Source organism: Eptatretus burgeri, chromosome 9, assembly GCF_056783735.1.
Source record: "Eptatretus burgeri isolate ZD-2024b chromosome 9, Ebu_testis_v1, whole genome shotgun sequence".
NCBI classification, from domain to species: domain Eukaryota; kingdom Metazoa; phylum Chordata; class Myxini; order Myxiniformes; family Myxinidae; genus Eptatretus; species Eptatretus burgeri.
The window spans coordinates 61,022,738-61,049,605 of NC_140969.1; the positions used below are offsets into that span (position 1 = coordinate 61,022,738).

The 26,868-nt window shown below is 44.3% G+C and overlaps 1 long non-coding RNA gene across 1 annotated transcript in view; it reads left to right on the forward strand.

Annotated features, from left to right (window-relative positions):
• The window catches only part of LOC147020190 (uncharacterized), a 35,638-nt gene extending 14,602 nt beyond the window's left edge, over nucleotides 1-21,036 (forward strand). Inside the window, exons 3-4 of the long non-coding RNA XR_015061692.1 lie at nucleotides 12,654-12,741; nucleotides 20,703-21,036. This is a non-coding gene — a long non-coding RNA (uncharacterized LOC147020190). The remainder of the gene's footprint in view (nucleotides 1-12,653; nucleotides 12,742-20,702) is intronic.
• Nucleotides 21,037-26,868: the final 5,832 nt, after the last annotated feature.

The window sequence follows — 26,868 nt, forward strand, 5'->3', positions numbered from 1 at the left end:
TTCCCCAGCTGGGATTACTTTTAGCTTTCTCATCATCTCCAGATGATCGTCCAACAACTACGTTATTGTAAACCTCCAGGGAAAGTTTGTTGCTGTTGTTGGAGTTCAGGTCAGGGGTATTCATACATTCCACTTCACCAGTAATGTTTCGTAGGGGAGGGGAGTCAGGGGGGAAATGTGTTGTTTTGAGAAAGGACAGGGCTGCAGCAAGTCAGGGATTTGGAGAAATGGTACAAAGTATTCATAAACCTCGACTACAGAAGGATGCACAATTATAGCATTCATTACATTATTGTTCACAGCCAGCTCAGGTCTCATGAGAAATGCTATTGATTTGTTATTACAGTGTAAGGTTTGAAGTGGTTTCGAACTGAGAGTGTCCTGGTAATTTATTCTGGTCAGTCGTACATTAAAAGGCATCTAAGAACTTGGCCTTGTTAGCAGCTTACAAAAGGCCTATTCCTTTAAAAGATACCTTCAGCTATTTGGTATCCACAAGAAAGTACAAGCAAATGAGACAGCCGGGTTAACTCTCCCTTTGAAGGACAGGATGATTGATGCAAACCAATGCCCGATCTGAAAATCATTAAGATGATAACTTTGGGCAATTTCTCATGAATCAGATACGGATTAAACAATTCCAATTGAAATACAAAAGCCAACTCTAACGGCATTCGGTAGAGCGCATACCTCCGCCAGGCTGAACTGTTTATGATTTTAATCCTACTGATGGGTCGGATCTGGATCCGTACCTGAACCAAAATCGAATTGACTTGTTATCATCACTTAATCGAATACATCCACCTCGTTTTGTCATAAGTCGTCCATAACTTTTTGAGATATAATAGTATACTGTATGTCGGTGTTAGAGCTCACACTCGATGGTGAAGAATGACTTTAAAAAATTCTCGTATCCAGATCCTCAGCAAAATTGAATCGATTCGTCGTTGTCACACACCCAACCTCTCCAGCAAATTTCGTCCGAATTTGTCTACAACATTTTGAAATATCCTGTTCACAGACATACAGAAAAACATACGGATAGGGGTGAAAACATTACCTCTGCCCACCTTCAATGTCAGTGGAAATGAGCTGTCCTTCCGGAAGTGGTATATGGTTCCCATCACTTTTGCTGTTAGTTAACACAACTGAATGGCTCTGAAGTTTATTCCTTTTATCATTCCAAACACAAGCATAGCATCAGATAAATCACAAACAAATTAATCTATATATAGTCCTGCAGCGTAGTCTGATATTTCAGATCAATTGTTCAAATTTGCATAAAAGCACCAAAATTGGGACACATGTAGAATAATGTATTCCAAACAATTCCAGATATGGAGCCACCCGAGATTGTGCCTTGGTCAACTTCGGCGACCATTTTCCAAAATGGCCGCCATTCTACTTTCGCGAAATTGGCTATATGCTCTTATTTTCTTATTGTATTGGTCGTAGATATAAGGAAAGTGTAAAATTCAGTAAATTGACCATGAAAAGGCTCTCTATTATGTAGGGCCTTGCAAATAAGGCCATATCATTCTTCACAGATGCTTCCTTTCCTTTTGGGTGCTTTTGGTCTTCTGTCTGTTCCGAAGAGGGGGAGTTTGTTCCTCTTTATAGGTTCGTCAATAGTCTTGGTTCTGTCAATGAGGCAATCCTTTGAGTATGCCTGAAACTGTTCTTGTCCAATCTGCTTGGCAGTGCGAACTGTTTCAATCACTGCAGGATCAGCAATCTCCTTGGTGTCTAGGACCAGCAAATCTGGACTATCCTCCTTAAAGGGATTCCCCAGCTCTTCAATGACAGCCACAAGTGATTGTACATCTTTGGCAAATGCTTCCTGTGCACGCGGTGTTTCTTCATGGTGACGCGTCTCCTCATTGGCATTTGGATGCATGTTCGCCTCCTCAAACTCCATGATCACTCTGGCCACCTCGGGTCCGGCGATCATCCAGGGCCTCAGAGCACTGGGATTGTCCCTCAGGCCAACGGCACCTCTGTCAGCCTTGACACGGGCATTGTTTTGTTCATGCGCTTGGTCAAGAGGAATTGGTGAGAATGCCCTCTTGGTCTTTTGCACTGTGAAGTGGCCTGCCTTAAACTCATTGTAGATCATTGTAAACCTACAAAGAGAATAACAATGACAGATATCCCATGTTGTTAAAGTAGAATGGCAGCCATTTTCCAAAATGGCCGACAAAGCTGACCAAGGCAAAATCTCGAGTGGCTCCATATCCAGAATTGTTCAGAATACATTAGTCAACATATGTACCAATTTTGGTGCTTTTATGAAAAGTCGAACAATTGGTTTGCTATGCTGCAGTACCAATACACTAGCAGCAAGAGGTGGCACACGTAGAAATTCCTTCCAAAACTGCTGGGGAAACAAAACAAAGAGCAATTGTTGTTGTTTTTTAATGATGTAAATGTCAATACAATGACCTAAAAAATAAATAAAATAAAATAAAAGTAGTGATTCCTTTCATAACGAGATCTCAAAGCCAAACCTCCTCCCTGGCCACATTGGCCTCTTTATCCCTCATATTTTAGTGCAGATGGACAAAGCCAAACATATAAGGTGAAACTTGATCAAAGCTGAATTTGTTCTTAGATGTTGATTGTAACTCTAGTGTAGTAGATCGTAGAAAAATCGTGCAAATTATGATACAAGCATCAAATTTGGCATTTCTGTTCTGCAGGGCTTTCTGATCAAATCTGCCCGATTGGCCATTTGAAAATCCAAAGTTGGAAAAATTTGAAAAAAAATTCAAAAAGATTTGAAGTCACAGCTGGCTGAAATTCTTGAAGCGCAAGTGAACATCCCAGACAGAGAACCAAGGGAATATGCAGTCATCATTGATGGCTCAGCACTTATCAACGCCCTACCTCCACACACTTCAAAGATATTTGATGACTATGCTAAAGAAGACATCATCCCAAAGGTGGAATCCTATGGTGCCAGGTATGAGAGGGTGGACGTAGTGTTTGATGTGTACAAGAAGTCAAGTCTGAAGTCAGAGGCAAGGTCGAAAAGGGGGCAAGGAATCAGAAGAAGAGTGACAGGAACCAGTAAGACCCCAAGTAACTGGAGAAGCTTTCTTCGAGATGACAGCAACAAGACTGAGCTGTTTCACTTCCTTGCGGAAAAGATGTGTGAAGCACAGACGACAAGCACAGTCATTGTCACAAAAGGAGAAGATGCCATGAGCAACACAAGGAGGTCACTGGATGCTGTGTCTCCATGTTGTCATGAAGAAGCTGACACTCGAATATTTGTACCCGCCAGGCATGCAACGACGGATGGTAGCAAGTCAATTATCATTAAGGCTAATAACACGGACGTACTAGTCATAGCAATATCTGTACTGCCATCCTTACAGGAACTAGGTCTTGAGAACATGTGGATTGCCTTTGGCCAAGGAGCCAAGGCGTGATGGATTCCAGTCCATGAGGTAGTTTCTGTAATAGGGCCTGAGAAAGCTCGAGGGATCCCATACTTCCATGCGTTCACTGGATGTGACGTCGTGTCTGCCTTCCACGGTAAAGGGAAGAAAACTGCATGGCAGACTTGGAACGTCTTTGATGATGTTTCTGAAACATTCACCAATCCCAGCCAGCATCCAACATTGATTCGTGATCTTGACTTTTTTGAAGTTTTTTTTTTTCTTCAAATTTTTCAAAATTTGGATTTTCCAATGGCCAATCAGGCAGATTTGATTAGAATCCCCTGGAGAACAAATGTGTCAAATTTGATGCTTGTATCATCATTTTCACGATTCCTCTCAAAAATTGCTGTTATCTGCCCCACTACTCGCCTACTCTTCGTGAGAGAATGTGAGATCATTCACTTCACCGACTAATACTATCAGATCGGGACGGTTTGTGATGCCAAGAGATGGTCCAGTCAAGGGAAGGTTTGTGATGCAACACCCTGTTTGTGAATCACCGGTCTAACAGTTTGTGGTTCGGTTGGGAATCAAACCCAGGCACAACTTGATTCCCTGAAAGTACAGTAAGTACCTCTGCATCATTCTGTCAGACTTGATCCACAACATAAATGTTTGAATGCAATGATCACCAAATTCACTCCTTTTACTTAATTATCAACACATATTGTTCATGGACAGTCGGGCAACTTAGACACATGTGGGTGAACAAACATGAGGAGAGAAGGAAACATCGCAACCTACAAGTAGAAGGGGAGAGGTTGGGGTGGATGACCCCTTTAGGTTAGCTATGGTGTTCAATGAGGAGAGAAAATATCATGGGGTCAGGGTATAGGATGGCCTGATGTAGTGGTGCACTGCCAAGTTGAAGTCTTGAAGGAAAGAGTGGGACTTCACAGACTGGAAGGAGGTTCTACAAGCAGGAGAAGAGGAGAGAGCGGAGGAGCAGAGAGGTGAGTAGTAAACCTGGATTTTAGGAATTTCACATATAAGAGGTTGTGGAAGAATGTTATCACTTTTATCACAACTGTGATTCACATTGCATTCAAAACCGACACATTTTTTTTTCCTTAATATGCCAAACTGTTTCATTAAGTATCTTCTTTTTTCCTTAAACATAACATTGTTATAGTACGAGAGCCTGGTTCAAGTTCCGCAGGTCTTGGCAAAACGACCACAATGCTGGCAAAGTTCACGGCCACGAGCGGAGTTCACAGCCCCAGACTTGTTTGTCGTGTTACAATAGTCATTGTGACTGTGCATTTAAGCAAGTGATGTGCCGATAGGCGCTCGCGACCTCCTAATCTGGCCGAGCAACCAAAGGTCAGGAGCACTCTGAGCCGGATTGAGCCAGCTCGTCTAATGATAGCGAAATCACTAAATGAGATCACCACAACCAAGTGAGCAAGAATCCAACCCCAAGACCAGGCACATTTACATAACAATTAAATGGCATGGGAGAAGGATAACATAAAGCAATAACAACAGCCAGTATGCAATAAACAAATATAAATGAATCAGTAAATAAACCCGTTTACAGCTTGAACAACCCAAATGTCACACACTTCAATTGCAGTTCTCATATTCCAGCTGTTCACTCACTCGACAAGAACACAGTACAGGGAATACAAATGACAAGGCCGACAGGTCGATTGCAAACCCGGAGGCAAGCTGTGCCGGGGTCCAGAAGTAGAGTTATCGGCAGCTCTCCGGTGTACCCTGGCGTAAAAACTCCTCAAGCTCCATCAAAGCCCTCTTTGCTCTGGGGATAAAATGTTCACCGCTCCGCACATTCAGAAACTCGAGCGTTCTCCTTTCTCCTGCCATTCGTCAAATGGCTGCCTTTCCTCTCAGGGTAATTCTTGCTATCTTGGCTTCCAAGTCTCAGTCTTTCTCTTTCTCGTTCTCTTTCTCTTTCTCTTTCTCTTTCTCTTTCTCTCCAGCTGTAATGGTCAACCGCCTGTCTTTGTCATCTGCGTCATCAACTGACCTCAAAATATCTCGCTCTTCTTCAAACCAGCCATTCTCAGAACAACCACATGCGAGATCAACCACCAATCTGGCCGCGTGCCGGGTCATGAACGAGCCCCCTTGATGAGGCAATTACCGACTTCCTCAATGCTGTTGCGCCCCAACAGTCAGCCCCTGCGGTGAGGCTAATGGCCGGCTATCTCAACGCAGATTCGCCACACCTGCACATTCTTCATATCAAATGAAGAAGAATTGTGATGCCCCCTCTCTCTCTCGCCCCCCCTCGCTCCTCCTCCCCTCGCCCCTCCTCTCTCCCCCTCCTCTCGCCCCTCTCTCTCGCACCCACTCTCACCCCCCTCTCTCGCCCCTCCTCTCTCCCCCTCTCTTGAATTGTGATGCCCCCTCTCTCTCACCCCCTCTTTCCCCCTCTCTCCCTCCCTCCCTCGCCCCCTCTCTTGCCCCCATCTCTCTCCCCCTCTCTCACCCCCTCTCTTGCCCCTCCTCTCTCTCCCCTCTCTCTCTCCCTCTCTCTCTCCCCTCTCTCTCACCCCTAGTCTCACCCCTCCTCTATTCCCCCTCTCTCTCCCCCCTCTCTCACCCCTAGTCTCGCCACTCCTCTCACACCTCCTCTCTCCCCCCTCCTCTCTCCCCTTCCTCTCTCGCCCTTCTCTCTCGCCCTTCTCTCTCGCCCTTCTCTCTCGCCCTTCTCTCTCGTCCCCTCTCTCGCCCCCCTCTATCCCCCTAGTCTCGCCCTTCTCTCTCCCCCTCCTCTCTCGCCCCCACTCCCCCCCCTCTCCCGTCCCCCTCTCCCGTCCCCCTCTCCCGTCCCCCTCTCCCGTCCCCCCACTCCCGTCCCCCTCTCCCGTCCCCCTCTCCCGTCCCCCTCTCCCGTCCCCCCTCTCTCGTCCCCCACTCTCACCCCCCACTCTCACCCCCTCTCTCACCCCCTCTCTCTCCCCCTCTCTTGCCCCCACCTCTCTCCCCACTAGTCTCGCCCTTCCTCTCTCCCCCTCCTCTCTCGCCCCCACTCTCATCCCCTCTCCCGTCCCCCTCTTATCTCTCTCGCAGATATTGGTCGACAGATAAATGGCCGTAACTTGGGAACCGCTCGTCCGATTAATATCAAACCTCGAAAAGGCACATCCGCGGGTCCCCAGCAATATTCCTGGCAAGTTTCAATCAGATCGGACCGTCAATCGTGCAAATAAAATAAAAATAAGAAATAAATAAATAAACATTAATTGTGACGTCATTCGTGATGTCATAGCACCGTGTCTTGTCATTGGTCGACAGATAAATGGCCGTAACTTGGGAACCGCTTGTCCGATTGATATCTAACCTTGAAAAGGCACATCAGCGGGTCCCCGGCAATATTCCTGGCAAGTTTCAATCCGATCGGACCGGTAATCGTCCGGTTATTAATAATTTGGGAAAAAATTGGCATGATAAGGTGAGAAGGTGGAACAACACCTTCAGCTGCCATATATACACCTTTTCAACACTGAAAAAGCAGTAAAATGGCCGTAACTTGGGAACCGCTCGTCCGATCGATATCAAACCTCGAAAAGGCACATCCGCGGGGCCCCGGCAATATTCCTGGCAAGTTTCAATCAGATCAGACTGGTGGTTGTTGAGAAACGGTGGTCGCAGACAGAAACACACACACATTGCTGGAATTATAGATAGATACTCAGGTTGTCACTACTTCGGTTTTCCATGACATCATTTTCAAGAATATTTCAAAAAATGATCATAGGTGTTCTTTGGGTTATTTCTCCATTGTGGCAGACCAGTCCCATCACTGTCAGGTAACTACTCTGAGACCAAGGATTATCAATAAATAGGATGAGGAACTCCTATTACGCATGTACAAGCCAAAATGAAATTGCGTCCCCTTCATGAGAGTTCCCATGAGCGACCGCATGATGTGATATTGTTGTGGGCTGGAGGTCGGTAGCGAGGAACGGCCGCCAGCTGGAGCAGTAGAGCTGTCTCCCACCGAAATTGCAGTTCGTAACCTTCAGACAACTCCGAAGGTCACTGGTCACTTAAGGACCGTGATCGCCAATTCTCTTACGGCGTGGGGTAGGGTTAATAGCCAAATTTCAATATACTTATGTACCCACCTCGTCAAATTACTGGGGAAGTCACACTCTCGACGGACTCTGTCGAACCGGGTCGCTCTAGCGACCTCGGTCCGGTGTAACAGAGTGGAATTACCAAAGTCCGTAGGTCCAAACGACAACTTACAGCCCAATTGGCCTACTGGTTCTCAAGCACGAACCGTGCTGGGTCAATAATAGAAAGCACGACAACGAGCTGGCACATTGAACAATTGGGGGTTTATTTATAATGGGGCAGGGGAGCACAAAGAGCAGAGTTAAACCAACTATCAGAAATGCAATTTATATACAAACAAACACTTAGCAATTTCTACTTAAGGACGGGACCCACGGACACACACACACACACCCAAAAGAAATGGACCCCTTCGGGGCTTTATTCAGTCCTCCTGCCGAGGACGATAGTTCAGCTGGGGGAACAGAGCCTGGCCGGGTACCTTTCCGCATCGTGCGGTCACACCAACTCCAACCCACCATGGTGGGACTCGAAACCATGACCCAAAATCCACGAACCCACGATCCTGGTTGCTCGACCACCACCACCACGAGGAGCCCCGCAAAAGACCGAAGACCATGACCGCTGACGACGACGGCTCCCACGATGCACACCAAGAGCAATGGCCACGATGACTGCTCTACTCTCCTCTTGTTGACCATTCTACTCTTCCCTTTCGCGAGGTCCGAGGGATTTCTTCCCCTGGCCACTCGCCTCCTGATTGGATTGTGGCGAACATGCCATCTGGCTGGGTGGGGCCGTCCTGCGGTAACTCGTCTCTGGATTGGTCGGGGACGAACATCCCATCTGGCTGGGCGGGGCCGTCCTGTGGTAACTCGTCTCTGGATTGGTCGGGGGTGAACATCCCATCTGGCTGGGCGGGGCCGTCCTGAGGTAACTCGTCTCTGGATTGGTCGGTGGCTTCTGAGGTACTGCTATCCCTCATTGGTTGCGAGGGACACCCATCTCGCTGAGCGGAGTCGACCTCACCCCGCCTATGCCCGTGGCCCCAAACACGTGCGTAATGGCGATGATGGAGCGAAGGGGGGATTTAATGTAAAAAAAAAACCTGACTATAAAAGAAACCCGCAGCGCACACATGAAATTAACCCATTAGACAGAATTAGGGAACCCTGACTATAAACACATACTTATCGAAATAACTGAACTGCGGGGACTGCTGTCTGTTTGTGTGTAAATGGCTGCCAGATTTGTAACCATATTTCATCACCTATACCAGAGAATATCAAAAACCAAAAAGTCAAACAAATTGCATTTCAGACCCTTAAGATCCCTTCGATCCCTTTTTGACACCTTAGACCCTTTCTACAATTTAGACCCCTCAAGATCCTTTAAACCTTTGCATGCATTAGATCTGTTCGACCGATTGAGATGCACACCACACAGACATCTATCGAGTCTTCTCGCAAAACACATACAATACTTTTTAGATCCTCGTGGAGGATCTCGAAGTCTTACTCACGTTGTTGTTCTTGTGGACTTTTTTGTTTCACTGCCTACAGTTTTCATCGAAACTTCCTGAAACTTGGCGTATATATGTAAACGTACCCTGCTCAGACAGTAACCATCTCCGATTTTGAAAATTCCTCCTAGAAAAAAAGTTATGACGTCAAAATTTGTCCGCTAATGGAAATCGCCTAAAAAATTATCTCCGAAACTAGGAAAGCTTTTTGAATTCTGTTTGCGGGAATCAAGCCGGGCTGGCATTAGCAGAGATAATTTATCGCAAACCTGATACGTCACAATGACGTCGTATTCGTTTTTATGACGTCATCATTAAGAGGATGAGGATCTTAGCTCATTCGAGCTTGTTCAGCAAGTAATGCGCAAATTCCACCAACCGCAGGTTGTGGACTCGGCTAGTTATAAATATTTCCTGAATTTTCAGTTGCTTTCCCTGGAAAACTGTTACTATCCAGACATCATTTGGATGGTGGTGTTAGCGAGGTCCTTGAATGTACAAGCGGAGGTAAGAGTAAGATTCAGGGTTAAAGGTTGTCCACAGCTTATGTACTCTCACTGGGGTTTGAGAATACCTGCTGGAGTGCAAGCGTTGAACAATTCATCACTGTCACTTTGGTGTCCAATTCCAGTTGCTGTTCACTCCAGGATGTAATTTCGACCTCACGGCAGATTTAAAGTAGCTTCCCACATCAAAGCAGATGTGACGTTCACAAGTGATGATGATAATGAGAAAAATGATTGATTGATTTATTACAACATCTTCAATATGGAGAGAGCCACAGGAAACAACGTATTAGGGAGCACCTGCTTTTGTTATTACGTCGACCTCTCCTGACATAATTGGCAGTCTAATTCGAAGTGCAAATGTCGATCCAGGTGGCGGACAAGCCACAATCAATAGCATCATTACACAAAGCAAATGTGTAGTTGCAACCACCGGTGATAAGTCTAATGTGACATTTTGCACTGCGTGCAATGACTCTGATGTGAGGTATGAGGGCAAGTTAAGGAGGAGGCTGAGATTATACAAGGGTGATTGAGCAACATGGCTGATAAAATTAAACCATTTGATGATAGTTTGTTATTGTACAGAATTTGGATGTGGATTTGATTAGGTGGGAGTGCTGCGCCTCGAGATACCTGGAACCAGGGACTGATTGATAAATGTTTGTGCATACCTTGTGAAAAAGAAGATTTTATTATTATTCTTTTTTGGAAGTACAGGAGAAAAGTCAAACCTATAGTCATTGAGAATGACCTCTTGTGACATTAAGGAAAGAGAGTAAGAGTCAACGGTCACTGAGTGCGTTAGCATCAATGGTTGGCACGATAGCCTAGATGTTTGCACACGAGCCTGCGTTTGAATGCTGACCCAGCTATAAACTTTCTTCTTTGTGTTTCGCATGCAGGACGAAGCATCAATGTGTGTGTCGTGTGTATCCTCGATGGATGCTCACCTGCATATCCCGTCCCTATAATAGCCGGTGGACGTTAAAAATCGTTAAAGATGAAAAGTACAATATAACAAGAATCAGTATTTCGTAGACTATGTTGAGTACATCATTCTCAGGGATTAAATTTTGAACACGCCTCGTAGGAAAGGCAGTAGGAAAAAAATTTCAGCTTCAGCTGAGTTGTAAGTGTATTTGCAGTATGAAGGCAAAAAAAAATCAACACATTATATGAGATTTGAAGCTGTTGTCTGAGCATCTTGAAGTGTGGCCTCTTTAGTATTCCCAACTGAGTACAATGTGATTCCAGTCTTATTTCCACTGCAGTGTGTCTTTCTTGCTCATATTTGTGAACAGGGCATTGGCTTTTTAGAAGGGGGATGTGGTTGTCATGACACCGCATGTAACAATCCATTTCAATCTCAACCAGGCAGAACATACACCATTGCCTTCGAGTGTGTGTGTGTGTGTGTGTGTGTGTGTGTGTGTGTGTGTGTGTGTGTGTGTGTGTGTGTGTGTGTGTGTGTGTGTGTGTGTGTGTGTGTGTGTGTGTGTGTGTGTGTGTGTGTGTGTGTGTGTTATGTAGTTGTTGATATTGGGATATGACCCAACTCAGAGGGAAAGATCAGACTAATCAGCGGAGCATAAAGGTTAATGTTAAAGATTACCTTATGGTACTTTGGTGAGTTTGGCAATAAAATATGGAAAACTACCAGATGTTGTTTTCCCAATTGCTTGTGGCGTTCAATACATTCTGCTCAGAAAACCTGCTCAATTCGTGAATGTTTAGCACACATTCACCTCTAAGTTGTCTAGCCTGGGTTCGAATCCTGACCCAGCGATAAACTGTCATCCCGGTATTCCACAGGCAGGGTAATTCATCATTGTGTGTGCTCTCCCTCCGATGGACGTTAAACTGGGAGTCTCATCTGCTGGTATTAGTTGGTGGACGTTAAAGATTCCCCGGTGTCCTTCGCGAAGAGTTGGCGACCTATCGCCGGCACCCTGAACCAACTCCTACTCTAACCTCCAGGGGGCATTGTTGCATCAGCGACACTCCCACGTTCCCAGCAATGATGCAACCAGCAAGCCGAGGCTGCATACAAAATGAATGAATGATTAATGTTTTGGCATTTAGCCCAACATTCCCATCCTTGTGTGGTTTATATTAAACCCATTTTGCTCTGAAAAAAAAATCTTTATTTTGTTGTGGAAATGGTTCCTAGGGGTTAATAAGTGCTTAATATAGTGTTGTTATTCCCATATTTTAGTGTCTCGAATAAACGTGATGTAATTAAATGTCATCTCGGATATGTGTTGCGACTTCATCTATCTCGAAACATCAGACCCCAGTGTGTTTCCAAAATTCCTCATTCCTGCAAGCCCTTATTAACCTCCGCCATCGAAGATGGACGGAAGTTACTGTTTTCACCCCTGTTTGTTATTTACGAAATCTAAAGATTTCGTAAGTATATTGATCACTTCCATTTCTGTTTGTTTGTTTTTGTGTTTGTTTGTGTGTTTGTTTGTGTGTTTGTTTGTGTGTTTGTTTGTTTGTTAGTAGGCACGATAACTCGAGAACGGAAGAAGCTACCAATGTCAAATTACACCACGTGATTCAGGAGGGTGATGGCTAGTGCTGAATAGATTTTGGTCAAAATCGGTCAAAGGTCAAGGTCACAGTGAGGTCAAGCATAATTCCGTAAATTCCTGTGGAGAAATGGAGATTTTTGCTTCACTCGACGTTATGAGTTCGTTTTAACTTCCATTTTAATTTTGTCTTCGGTTTTTGCGATCGCTTAGGACGCTTAAAACTCGGTTGTCGAAATTCTGGTAAAAATTGGATGTTTTGGAGACGTTTTTAGATTGTATAAAAAATATTTCACTTGCGCATCACGGGTCGTCACGTGGTGCAGTGCACTTGAGCAGAGGCGGCGTTGATCACATAAAGGTTTTGCGTGTGCGCGCTGACGGTGTTTTCGATAAAGATGGTGTTTAAAAGTCATTTTTTATCCCAATAAAGTTTATCGTCGCATGCCTGACACGCTAAGCCGTCGGATTATGTACAGATTGTTGGTGGATGGCCGAATATTACGGTTTTGTGACTTTGATAAAATAATTGCGTGGAGAAATGGAGATTTTTGCTTCGGTCGACGTTACGATTTTTGATGGTTTTGTACAGAATCTTCGTAGAAACTTCTGGTTTGCATCGCTACCTTCTCTGGAGACAGCTTTTATTAGACAATGTCAGAGGTCAAGTTGACAATTTCGTAAGTACCAGTCTATGACTGCTTGTTTGTTTGTTTGTGAACAGTATTACGGAAAAACTGCTGAACGGATTTCGACGAATCTTGGTGGGGGGATTTGGTATGGTCCAAGGATCATGTCATTAGATTTTGGACTTGGTCCAAAGTCCAATATGGCCGCTCTGGCGGCCATTTTGAAAAAATATTTGAATCTTTTTTTTTTTGCATTTCTGCATGTTTTAAGTGATTTCCAACCAAAAAAAAAAAATTGTCAGAGAAAAAAAAATTGCACCTTTTTTTTTCAAAAAAATTTCGATTTTTTGGCATTTCTACATGTACATCGATCTAGTTTAGTTTATTCAATCGTGATTCAGTGGAGTCCGATCCGTTTTGACCGACAATGAATGGGATATCAGGTTCATTTGAGTGACCCTGCAGTATTGGCGGTGGAGGTTTTGCACTCTACCAAGTGCTCCCCCTCTAGTTTGACCTCTTTTTTGTGTAAGTGTATCATTTTTGTGCTGCAGTGGGCCATAAACCCTGAGTTTAGGCAGGAAAAGAGTCCTGGATATGAAGGAACCCTATTCGTGATGGTAAGTGTGTAAGCCCAGCCCACCGGTCGGGGCTGAGACCAATGGAAAAGCTGAGGGGAGGGGTATAAATTGTCATCCGTGATGCTGATACGGCAGGTTATAAAAGGCATGGGCTACCAGGAAGTGACAGGAAAAACAGCATGCTGGACACTCCGCATGGAAGGCTGCACTCCAGAGAGCACTATAATGTGTGATGCTTTTGATTCATCTGGGGGGTTGGTGGAGGAGGTGGGGGGTGGATAAGTGGGAGTGTGGTGGTGGCATTATCCTTACTATTATTATTATTATTACTAGTGCGTGCCTGTACGTGCGTGCCCGTATGTGCGTGCCCGTATGTGCAAAAGAAAAAGAAAAAAATTGTGACATCAATTGTGATGTCATAGCAATGTGTCCTGTCATTGGTTTGGTAAATAAATGGCCATAACTTGGAAACCACTTGTCCGATTAATATCAAACCTTGAAACGGCGCATCCACAGGTCCCCAGCAATATACCTGGCAAGTTTCAATTAGATCGGACCAGTGATTGTCGAGAAACAGCAGTCACAGACAGACAGACAGACAGACAGATAGACAGACAGAGATTGCTGGAATTATAGATAGAAAATCAATAATATTGTTACTCTGGGGAAGGGGGGAGCTTGTGGGGGGGTAGATATTCCCATAGAGCAGGTAGGAATGTATCGAGTAGAATGGTCCGTATGCGGCTAGGTTGCCATCTCGATGTATAATTAGGGAAATGTTCACTGAAAGGATTGTCTTATTTGCATTTGCACCATACAGGGGGTGATGCGAGGTAATAATTAGGGATTATGGTTAAGGAAATCATGTGTATAACCTCTGTGTCAACCTCTACCGGAGGCGCTAGGAGACTTGGCACAAAAGGAGGGGGGTGTGGAGCTGTGAACGCCTCCCGAGGGGCAGTGTGAATGGATCACCTGGGAGGGGTGGAGCGTTGCCCAGAGAGAGGAAAGGGAGGAGCTCATCGGGCAGTTGGTGGGCCTGAGGAAAAATGTCGCAGTCTGGTCTGAGGAGAACAGGGTGGTTGGAGGTGCGTGAGAGAGGTACATCAAGTTCGGAGGAGAAAGATTAAGTCCGAGGAGAACCGTCAACTTCTGAGGAAAAGCCTGAGGAGGAGAGTTGGTCTGAGGAGAATGGGGAACACAACGGGGAAAAAAAGACTGCTAATGAGAATCCAGACTGAGCTTTCTCTCACGAAGTCTTCCAGCCTCTGCCTGCCTGTACCTGTCTTCGTCCTGTGCCTGTTTGTCCTGCCTACCTGCCTCTGCCCCTTTTCGTCCACCTGCCCATGTGCTTCGTCTCCTCATTGTCCTGGTCACCATCTGCTTGCCTCGCCATCTTGCTCCTCATCTCTCGTCATCACCTGCTCGTCCCCACTGCGGCCAGAGCTGAGTCCCCTGATTTTTGTTCCCTTTTCCCCGTCTGAGTCCTGTGTGTGGTGCCTTAGTTTTGTTTTATTCATTTTTACCACATTGTACGTAATTATTTATTACTTGCATTCCATTCCTTCCCTCCCAACCCGCTGCCTTCTCCTCATGATTCAATCACCACTGGGTTTCATTGGTTGTACTTCGGGAAATAAACCCGTTGGGGTAAAAGCTGCAAGGTTTTCGTGTCTGTCCTCACGACCCACACGCACGTTGTCCGCCATTAATTCGGAACATCTCCTCAGTTGAGTCGCTCGGACATTGTGGGACTTTAATCTTCCACCGCGACGAGCTCGACTTTAGTTGAGCCGTCGATGCTGCAATATTATTATTTGCAATAACGTTGATAATATTATTATTTTCGTTATTTCCGATGCAGCATTTTGAATGGAAAAAAAATGTCCTCCAAAGATGAAATTCTTGATGTCCGGCTGATTCTTCACGCGATGTATTATATGGACGGTGGCGTGTTAATATTAATTTGCCATTGATTATTACCCCACACACGTGAAGTGAAAAGCGGGGTAAAATAATTGGTTTATGTCTGTCCGTCTGTCTTGTCAGTTTATGATGGAGGAACAACTTATTTAAAATGAACTAGTACGTGCCCGTATGTGCAAACCCCCCCCCAAAAAAACTTTCAAACAACCACACAGGCCGTTCCTTCGCTCTCGTAAACGACGACTGAATTGGGGCATTGTGTTTATCTATAAATGCGGATAAGAAATCGAGAAATTATTAGAATACACAAAGTCATCACTATCCGGAAGTGGTGCGTGCCCGTACGGAATGTTCACATCATTCCACGAATTATCGCTTGCATTGAAGTAACAACTGCTGTGATACTTACACACAGAGTTAATTAAAATCAAGTTTACCTCCCTGTCTTTGCTTGCCATGACATTCGCTGCCATTTAGCATTGGCACTCCTATGCCACGGTAACTAAATGGTGCCCTTTCCCCATCGGCCACGCCTCCGCAGCAACGTGTCCTGTCATTGGTTTGGTAAATAAATGGCCCTAACTTGGGAACCACATGTCCGATTAATATCAAACCTTGAAAAGGCACATCCTCAGGTCCCCAGCAATATAGCTGGCAAGTTTCAATTAGATCGGACCGGTGGTTGTCGAGAAACAGCGGACACACACAGACACACACACAGACACACACACACACAGACACACAGAGATTGCTGGAATTATAGATAGATGTCCTACAGGCTACAGGATGGTGCGTGGGTAGCACACTTACTTTTGCTGTCTAGTCCAGGTTCGATTCCCAACATGAATTTAAACTGTTAATTGAGCGTTTCCAAAAGAGGGGTTTGGGTCAAAAAGGCACAATCCTTGATGTAGATTAAGCTGGTTGTTCCATCTGCGAGCATTACTTGATTGATGTTAAATATCCCATGTTATCTTAAGTGAAACGTCGGTGAGTTATCGCCAGCACTCCGAACAAGCTACATAAAATGAAAGTGGGCTCACAAGAAAGCCTCATGGTAAGTGCGTTTACCTTTTAACCATCTAACCTAGGCTCACATCTCGAAGCCAGGTAACCCATTTGCCAGCACTGATTTGGTGCCAGCTGGTGTTTGTTAAACATCCCACGGTGTCTTTCCCGAAAAGGATGCGAGTTATCGCCGGCATCCTGAAAAATTACAAAATTTCTGCCACCTTCAATCGAGTGACCCTTCAGGGTTGGTATGAGCCATGAACCCTTTCTCGACTATTGATAATGAATCGGTGTGAAAGCCCCAGGTTACTGAGGGTATGAGATTAAGCTAGTTAACATTCTGTCCCATGAAATGGATATCACAGATACAGAAGGTTCCTTTTTGTTCCTCCAAAAGATCATACAAGATGATGTTCCGACAACCTCTCGGTCACTTCTCTTTGATGGCTGATCATGGCACGAATTGAATAATGCGATTTATTGTCCCAATTAGATCTGTTGTGACAGCTTAACAACACTGCGTGGCTTCACCATTGTTAACGATCTCTTGCGGCTACAAATATAGATGTATCGTGTTATCGATTGGTCTTTTTGCCCATAAAGATGACGGCATATTATATGAAGTGCCCAGATGTGTGACGTCATGTGACATCTATCAATAATGCTTCCATCTCCAAAACTGCGAGTCGATGTCCCACAAACCACTCCAAAGTGATAAAGAGCTCAAAATGTGAATAAGTGAGATTACTAGAGAAAATCAGATGATTCTTCAGTCGCATAAGTATTCAAACCCTTTGTCAAATTCACCCTACATCACTTCAGAGGCAAATTATTTGTTTGAAAGTTTACAAAATAAGTGTAACAGGTTTCACCTGTATGTAATCAGTGGTTTAACTTAGAAATGAAGCTCCCACACTTATCTAAGGAGTTTTAAGGTGCAACTCACTTGGTCAACCAACAAGGCAAAGATGAAGACCAAGGAGCTTTCCAAAGAAGCTTTCCAAAGAAGTCCGACATGAATCGGTGGAGAAGCACCGTTCAGGAGAGGGTTATAAAATATTTAAAAAGTCACTCATTATCCCTTTGAGTACGGAGAAATCCATCATTAAGAAGTGGAAGACGGATCATACTACCCAGACTCTACCCCAATCAGGTCGCCCATACAAATTCAGCAGCCGGGCAAGCAGGAAGCTGGTTCGGGATGTCAATGTAAACCCAACGATGACTTTGCAAGATCTGCATGGAGGTCACTGTTCATAAATCTGAGATGGAGGTCACTGTTCATAAATCTGAGATGGAGGTCACTGTTCATAAATCAACAATATCACATTCCCTTCACAAATCTGGCCTCGATGGACAGGTGGCAAGAAAGAAGCCATTACTGAAAAATACACATCTAAAAGCTCTCACATAGAGTTTTCAAAAAAAACAAAGCATCTTCATGATACTGCAGGCATATGGAGAAAAGTTTTCTGGTCAGACGAGACAAAAATTGAACTTTTTGGTCTAAATTCAAAACGTTACGTCTGGTGCAAGCCGAACACTGCACATCACCAGTCAACACCTATGATACGGTCAAGCATGGTGGTGGCAGAGTCATGCTATGAGGCTACTTTTCATCAGCAGGGACTGGCAAGCTTGTCAGGATAGAAGGAACAATGGACGGTGCAAAGTACAGGACAATCCTTGATGAAAACCTGCTTGAGTCAGCCGTGAATTTGAAACTGGCTATGAGATTTACATTTCAGCAGGACAACGACACGAAGCACAAAGCTGAAGCCACACTGGAGTGGCTGAATAATAATAAAATCAATGATCTTGAGTGGCCCACTCAAAGTCCTGACTGGAACCCAATTGAACATTTATGACGAGACTGTAGTCCATCGACAATCCCCATCAAACGTGGCGGAACTCGAGCAATTTTCACGTGAAGAATGGGTGAAGATGTCACCATCTCACTGTGTAAAGCTGGTAGAGACCTACACCTACCAAAAACGACTCGTAGTAGTCAATGCTACAAAAGGTGCTTCCACCAAATCCTGACCTGAGGGGCTGAATACTTTTACAACCAATGGATTTCGATTTGAATGTCCTTTTTGCAGGTTTTCCTGACATGTAACCTCTTTCAACTATGACGGTGTTTTGTTTGACGTCTTCAGTTATGAATTTTAAAAATTCCTTTGGAAAAAAAAAGAAGGATTTCAACATAATTCGTAATCTATCTATAATTCCAGCAATCTCTGTGTGTCTGTCTCTCTGTCTGTCTGTCTGTGACCGCTGTTTCTCGACAACCACTGGTCCGATCTAATCGAAACTTGCCAGGTATATTGCTGGGGACCTGAGGATGTGCCTTTTCAAGGTTTGATATTAATCCGACAAGTGGTTCCCACATTATGGCCATTCATTTACCAAACCAATGACAGGACACGGTGCTATGACATCACGATTGACGTCACAATCCTTTTTTTTCTTTTTTTTTTGCACATACGGGCACGTACTAGTTCATCGAAATGTAGCATTATTGGTCGACGGTGGACCGCGGATAGTCGTGCAAGCCAGTGTAGTGCTCCCACCGAATATTTTCACCTCGATCTATTTGTCTGTGAGCAGGATATCTCAACAGGTTGTAGACAGATTTGGGAGAAATTTGGTGAACAGGTTACGTGTGTGACATGGACCGATTGATTAGGTTTTGGTGAAGATCCGGAACCGGATCCAGATGCGGATACTATAATTGTTTGAAGTAATTCTTCGCGATTGAGAGATAGGCCAAAAATGTTATATGGCATGCTATTTCAAAAGTTGTGTACTAGTTATGAAAAAAAAACTTGGACGATGAGTTGCTTTCGGTGACGAGACGAAGCTGATTCGATTTTGGTCCAGGTCGAGATCTAGATCCTGCCTTTCATTGTGGTACAAAACGTAAACTATTCAGCCTGGCCGAGGTAAGTGCTCTACTTACTAACTAGTCGTTATTAATTATTTTAACATTATTATTAATTTTGTTTTTACAAGCGGCTTTGGAAAAGTAGCCTGGTGTTGGCGCAGTGGTTAGGGTAGCGGCTTGGGATCCAAAAGGTCCTGAGTTCAAGCCCCGTTGGGCCACTGAATTAATACACCAGGGGGTTGACTCAGCCTGTCATCCTTCCGAGGTCGGCGAAATGAGTACCAGTGTACTGGGCCGGTGTATACCCCGGTTAAAATAGGTGTACCATATCCCTGTGTCGTAAGAGGCGACCAGGGTTGTGTCAGGAAGGGCATCCGGCGTAAAACATGTGCCAAATCACTATGCGGATCTTACGGATGATCCGCTGTGGCGACCCCTAACGGGAGCAGCCGAAAGAAGAAGAAGAAGAAGAGAAGCGGCTTTGGAAAAACGCCACGATAAGCTATTTATACGCCTCAACACGGCCTTTACCCAAAAAGGCGAAAACCCCTTGAGGAGGTGGGATATTATTAGTATTATCTTTACATTGTTTTGTTACAACATTAATATGATGCTATTGTAAGCCTGGTGTTGGCCGAAAAGAACGAGAATGACCATCTTGGTGTTGGCCATGTTGCATTAAAAAAACAAGAGAACGAGAATGACCGCACTGTGGTCACAACCTGCGACACAAAATTTATTTATTTATTTATTTATTTATCCTCTGTCCCACCAACTCCCTTATCCTTGCTGTTGATGGTACTATGATACATTTCATCTCAAGGGTGTTCATGGTTTGGTTCAATATCAATTTTGAGTCGAGACGGACAGCTGGGTCTGGTTTCAGGCAATGGAAAAAAGGTCAAGATTAGTGCTGAGAAGATGAGATATCACCTCGGCCTCTACCTGCGGCGGTGATGGAGTGTGTGAAAATGATCTTGTTAGCAGATTAACACACATGAGGAGAAGATGACATATCTGTCTGGCCTGGCATCAGTTCAGTGGAATGTGAGTTTTTGTACGACGGAGAAATGTGGATCTTCAGATGCTCAAAATGATGGCATAACTCCAGAAGGGCAATAACATCAAAAGGAATAAAACAAATCGGACGATGAGAAGGGGCACGTGGCATCTTTACAGCTGGTGATGAAAGTAAAATTGTCAGGATGGTGATCGTGGTGCGTTGGGGAAAAACATACGAACCCGATCCATTCCACTGAACACCATCCTCACCTCGTTCCAGGCACGTCATCCCGGTCCGTTCATCGCTCTCATTCATGTCACTCATGGCGATGAGACTGTTAAAGTAAAAACATCAATGTAATACTCCACCACACACAATATTCCTCAATTTATTTTGTCCTTTTTGTTGTTTAAGATGTGAACGCAAAAGCTGTGACTTGTTTTGATGTTTCTCCTCGGGAGTCTCGAGAAGCGTCGGAATAATCTAAATTGTCTGAAAAGTTTGACTTTGAGCATGTCACTTAAGACGAATATCTGAAGTTTGAGTAAATCATGTTATCTGGAATTATGTGCCAAAGTTATGACTTCATTTGATGCGCTTGCAGATACCGCTGCGCTGCCTGAGGATCCTTCTTGATTCGGTGCAACCACATAGAGGAAGCAGATCGACAGCACTTTTTTGCCCCAAGTAGCTTGTGCAGTATTACTTCCATGGTTCTAGAATCGTTACGAGGGTATTTAAGAGGAGGAAACGTAGTTGTCGTGGATGGCCCGAGGACCAGAGAGATGTTGGAAAAGCAAAACCTGAGTGATTGCTGCAAAAGTCTGAACAGGCTCCGCTGCTACAGGCAAGTGAAACTATTGATTGTTCTGAGTTGAATTAAAATCTGTCATGGAGCTTGTTTTTTAGCTTTAATTTCTTCTAGTCTTCGGTTTACATTGCACTACCAATGGCTAACAGCTCCCTTAAAGTCCACATTTGGTGGGAAACGAAGTTTAATGTTTGCCATGCATCATACGTGACTTCCTGGATAACCACATTCGTCGATAAAACTAGCAACTGTTCCATTACCTTCATATGAGAGGTTCTTTGAGTTTGCTGTTGGTGGAGATAGATTTGTGACGTCATATAGGCTTACTTTACAATTTAAATGATGGGTCTGTTCATGCCTTCAGTGTGAAACAAGTGAGACTACATCCGCACTCGGTCACGCGCATACCTTCGCCAGGCTGAACAGTTTACGTTTTGTATGCCACTGTTAGGTCGGATCTGAATCCGGGTCTGAGCCAAAATCGAATCGGCTTGTTCTTGTCACCTAAACAACTCATCCACCAAGTTTTGTCATAACTCGTTGACAACTTTTTGAAATATCATGCCATATCGTTGTTGACCCTATCTCTCAATGGTGAAGATTCACTTAAAACAAGCTCAAATGAGCTAAGATCCTCGTCCTCTTAATGATGACGTCATAAAAACGAATATGACGTCATTGTGATGTATCAGGTTTGCGATAAATTATCTGTGCTAATGCCTGGCTTGATTCCCGCAAAACAAAATTCAAACAGCTTGCCTAGTTTCGGAGATAATGGTATATAGGCGATTTCCATTCGCGGCGATATTATGATGTCAACTTTTTTTCTAGGAAGAATTTCCAAAATCGGAGATGGTTACTGTCTGCGCGTGGGCTTTCTGCATATACATAGCAAGTTTCACGAAGATCCGATGAAAATTCTGGGTTGTGAAACAAAAAATGTCAAAAAAATAGGAATGACGTCATAAAAATTGATATGACGTCATAATGATGTATCATATGTATGGCAATTCATCTCTGCTAATGCCCTGTTCGATTCCCACAAACAGAATTCAAAAAGCTTGCCTAGTTTCGGAGATAATTTTTTCGGCGATTTCCATTAGCGGAGATATTTTGACGTCATAACTTTTTTTTCGAGGAGGAATTTTCAAAATCGGAGATGGTTATTGTCTGCGCAGGGTATTTTTACATATATACGCCAAGTTTCAGGAAGTTTCGATGAACACTGTAGGCTGTGAAACAAAAAAGTCCACAAGAAAAATATGATGAACAACAACGTGAGTAAGACTTAGAGATCCTCCACGAGGATCTAAAAATTCTAATATTCAGATGTGGATCTTCACCAAAATCGAATCTATTCAGCCTTGTCACACTCCCAACCTGTCCACCAAATTTTGTCCGAATCCATCCATAACCTTTTGAGATATCCTGTCCACAGACAGACTGGCGGACAAGGGTGGATACATAACTTATGTCCACCTTCATTGGCACATGTAAAGAAGGGAGAAAAAAAAAGAGAGAGAAGTAAAAATGCTTCCATGAAACATGATTATGATGTCTTGAATTTGTGTCGAAATGAAAAAAAAAAAAGGGCTGGCAGGATGGCCAAGAGGTAACCACACTCACCTCTAAGCTGTGAAGCCTGGGTTCGAATCATGTTCCAGGTATAAACTGTCATCCTGGTGTTTTCACAGGTGGGGTGAGTCAGTAATGTGTGTATCCTCCATCGGTGGACGTTAAACTGGGCGTTCTGGCTGCCGGTGTTGGTTGATGAACATTAAAGACCCCATGGTGTCCTTTTCAAAGAGTCGGTGAGCTATCACCTGCACCATGAACAAATTTCAAATTCCTGCTCTAACTACAGTTGGGAAGGAAAGGACAAACCACCCAGTACAACCTTTGCCAAGAAACTGCTTCGGCAGCATCGATTCTCTGTAAATCGTATGTATGGTCCATGAAAATGATACAAACTAGAAGGACACTCATTGAGCGCATAGCTCCTCCACGTCATGCCTGATCCACGAGAACATATCGAGCCCAACACATTTTTGAAATGTCTTGCGAAACAGAACTACATCGTTTTTTTGGCCCCGTCTCTCAATGGTGAAGAATGACTTTCAAAATTAAATAATTATCGTATCCAGATCCGTATTCGGATCTTCACTTCGTCCGTCCACACACACTCAACGTGTCCACCAAGTTTCATCTGAATCCGTCCACAACTTTTTTGAGTTATTGTGCCATATATTCGTTTAGCCCTATCTCTCAATGGTGAAAAATGGCTTAAAAAATTCTCAGATCCACATCCGGATGTTCACCAAAATTGAAACATTTCTTCCGCGTCACACGCCCAATATGTCCACTGAGTTATGTCCGAATCCGTCCACGACTTTTTGAGATATCGTGCATACAAACAAAGATACAGACAAACAAACAGACAGAAAGTGGTGAAACCATTACCTCCTTCACCTTCGGTGGTGGAGGTAGATATGGAATCAGATTTCGAATCTCATTTTATAATAAGCCTGCAGGATACATGATTCAATCTTGCCAGGAGGCAAATGCATCGGCATGTGTGAGGTTCGATGCAATCGACATAAACCACGAACACACAAAAGGACAGCCATCTCTGTCATGTATATAGATGACATATCAAAAATTTATTGGACCTAATATGCTCGACTGGATCAGGGATTGTGCGGCAGAGGTATGCGCTCTACCGAGTGGCCTTCCAGTCTATCTCCGGTACATTAATCTCATTTGTTCTTTGACTATTGAAGGACAGTTATGACTTATGATAGACACTGCTCACTCAGGCTAAGGTCGACTGCCTTAACTGTCTCTAGAAAAGGCCAAGGTTGCAAAACATTATTATCTCTCCATATCCATCCCCCCTCCTCCTCCTCCTCCTCCTCCTGAACCACTCTCTCCACCCTCTCATAACTGAAAACTCCCTTTTGCATGTGTTCTTGTCTTCCACAAAGGTCGATATAATTTATTAGTTAATGTTGGATCTTCCAATATTACTGGACACTCATGAAATCAAGACTTTAAACCTCCAGTTATACACCTGCTATGTCGACTCCTTTCTGTGCTCTTCTTTTTTTTTCCTGGTCTTTCTGAGAATCGTCTGCCTACATTCTTAGAAAGTTAACGATGTTACCCCAATGCAGAGAATGATTCCAAAGTGGACTCTCAACGACAGATGGGTAAGCATTCTCCGCATCCTAAGTGAAGCAATTACAAACTGACCATCGCAGCAGACCTTAAGACTAATTTCTTGTACATCTGTCTGATCAACGAGTTTGACTTTCACCGAGGTCATTCAATTCTGGACAAGCTGTATTCGTGTACTCTGTGAAAAATGGATTTCCTGAACCTCACACAAGACGTTAGGGCCATCCTACTTGACATCTGAGCATCCTTCCTTGATTTACAAATTGTCAGCTAACACGATTCCATCCTTGGCTCATATGTTCTGTGATTAAATCAGTGGGACCCTTTGTAATGAATTTCCTCCCATGCTCTACCTGAAAAGTCTCACATCCATCGTTGTTGCTTTTTTTTGGATCTAATCCTGTTGTTGGTCTGCAATAACGACCTCTTACATTTGAAATATGCGTTGTATAATTTTGTGGACGACTTCAATATATACGGGACAGTTCCTCGCCCCCGTGCCAGAAAGGCTGAAGGAGCGAGCGAGCATCCCTGTCTGCTGATCTTCAGGAAATGAGCAACTGTTCATTCATTCATTCATTATGTGTGCAGCCTGTGGCTCCTGGTTTGCAGCATTGCTGTGAGCGTGGCTGTGATGCTGATGCAGCTCCTCCTGTGGGTTAGAGCAGGAATTTGTGAATTGTCCGTGGTGCCGGCGATAGCTCGCCTATTCTTTGCGAAGCACACCGTGAGATCTTTGACACTCACCAACTAATGCCGGCAGTTTGCATGTCCAGTCATCCATCCTAGGGACGGCACGCACATTGATGAATCACCCTGCCTGTGAAACATCAGGGTGACAGTTTATAGCTGGGCCGGAATTTGAACCCATGCTAGATGGCTCAGAGGTGACTTTGGGTACCTGTAGAGTTCAGGACATCCTGCCAGCCCTCAGCAACTGTTAATACACCTGAAATGTGTCTTTTTATGGAGGGGAAGTGACATATTTCCCATTTTTGCTTCCTTATGATCATGCTATGATCACCCTCTGGGAGAGTTAAAGTCATTGGAGCTCTCGTGCCTCACAATCAACTCTCGTGCCTTACATCTCATGTTCTTGGGTGTGCCGGGGGAAGCTTGACACAGTCTTTCACGAACTGGCTGCCCAGGCCTGACGCTTGGCTAAGGTTATGTATTGCAGGAATTTAGAATTTGGCCATCGTGCCAGCAATAGCTCACCTCCTCTTCGTGAAGAAAGCTACAACCCACCTTGGATAGATTACATGTCAATGTTGGCCTCCAAAGCTGACCCTCAATACTCTGCAGGTTAAAGCTCTTTGTCAGCTCTCATCATGCTGTCATGATGTGCAAATACCTTCATCGGAAGTGATATATAATATGGCTTCCCACTATGTGTTTGTGCTTTCACTTACCATTTTGCTTCCCTTATGGCCTTGGAATGAATGGCCTCCATTGCCAATGGCACATCGTGACACGAGACTGGGTCCGTCTGTACTTCTTACTCGCTGCATGTAGGTTTGTGTCATTTCAGTCTTTTACTGTCTTTCCTCTGGAGTTGCTCCTCCCGTGCTCCTGCCTCTCTGCTCTCACCCCAACCACTCACTTTCCCTCACTGCCATCTTTCCCGGTCAAACCCATACCTTGTTCCCCTCCCCATATCTAACACTGACCTACGTTCCTTTTTCTGCCAATTCCCTCGAATAATTGCAAGCCGTATTTTCTCGTGCATCCTAAAACGACTAGTTGCGGGCTCTTCCCTCCAGGACATCAACACTGTCACTACTGGCACGTCATGGCCTCTTCCATTTCTGCCTCTTGAGTTTATCTCCACCCATTAATACCTTTCCCTATTTCTCTGGAAATTTGTCTCCCTCTTCTCATGTCCCGGTCTTTGATTTGTTGCAAGAACGTTATGATGCACCAATTTCCAATATCACTGAATTACATAAATACGAGTTCACTTCACATCATCAGCAAGGTCAAGGAATTCATCATCGCGGATGATATTAAATCCTCCATTTTCTCCAATAGCGTCAACACGGATCACAAATTTGGATTAAGACCAGGTCACTTCAGCATGGATGTGCTGCTTCTACTCACCTGACAATGGATGGAGGCTTTCGATGTCAGACATGAGATCAGGACCATCTCCCTTGACATATCGCGAGCTTTCGATGCAGTCCGGCAATCTTGACAAATCTTGTACTATCACTCTATTTCTGAAATGATCGTCTGGCAACCCCACTCCAATTCCTCCTCCTTCCAAATTTCCAGTTTCCCTCCTGAGAGTTTCCTTCTGTATCCATCCTGTACACCCCCATGTATCCTCTCCTGCCCCTCATTCCTCCCCACACCAATTGTTTGTCCAAGTTTTGCCTCAATCTTGGCTTTCAACTCTGCTGTTGGTGTTTCTCCCCTCTCTCCGCTGTTCCTTTTGTTGTGTTGCGTCCTGATCCATTCAGAGTTCTAACTATTCCACGAGCCTTGATTCTATGTACAAATTTTTTGGGGGGTATTTTTGTGGTCAGTGGTTTCAACTACTATCATGAAGCCACATTTTGTTTTTGATAAGCATGAGCTTTCGCATTCATGTCTGCAAAAGTTTTCTCTCGTCGTGCTGATACTTTTATCACATACATCATCAGGAACCTCAGGGGCATAAATGAGTGATGCTGCAATTGACTACTTTACTTTTCATTATTCTTCCTCAGGCACTTTGAGACGCCTGGAATTGCCTCGCGCAGCAACAAAGGTGCAGAATATTTATATTGTCTTTTGAATG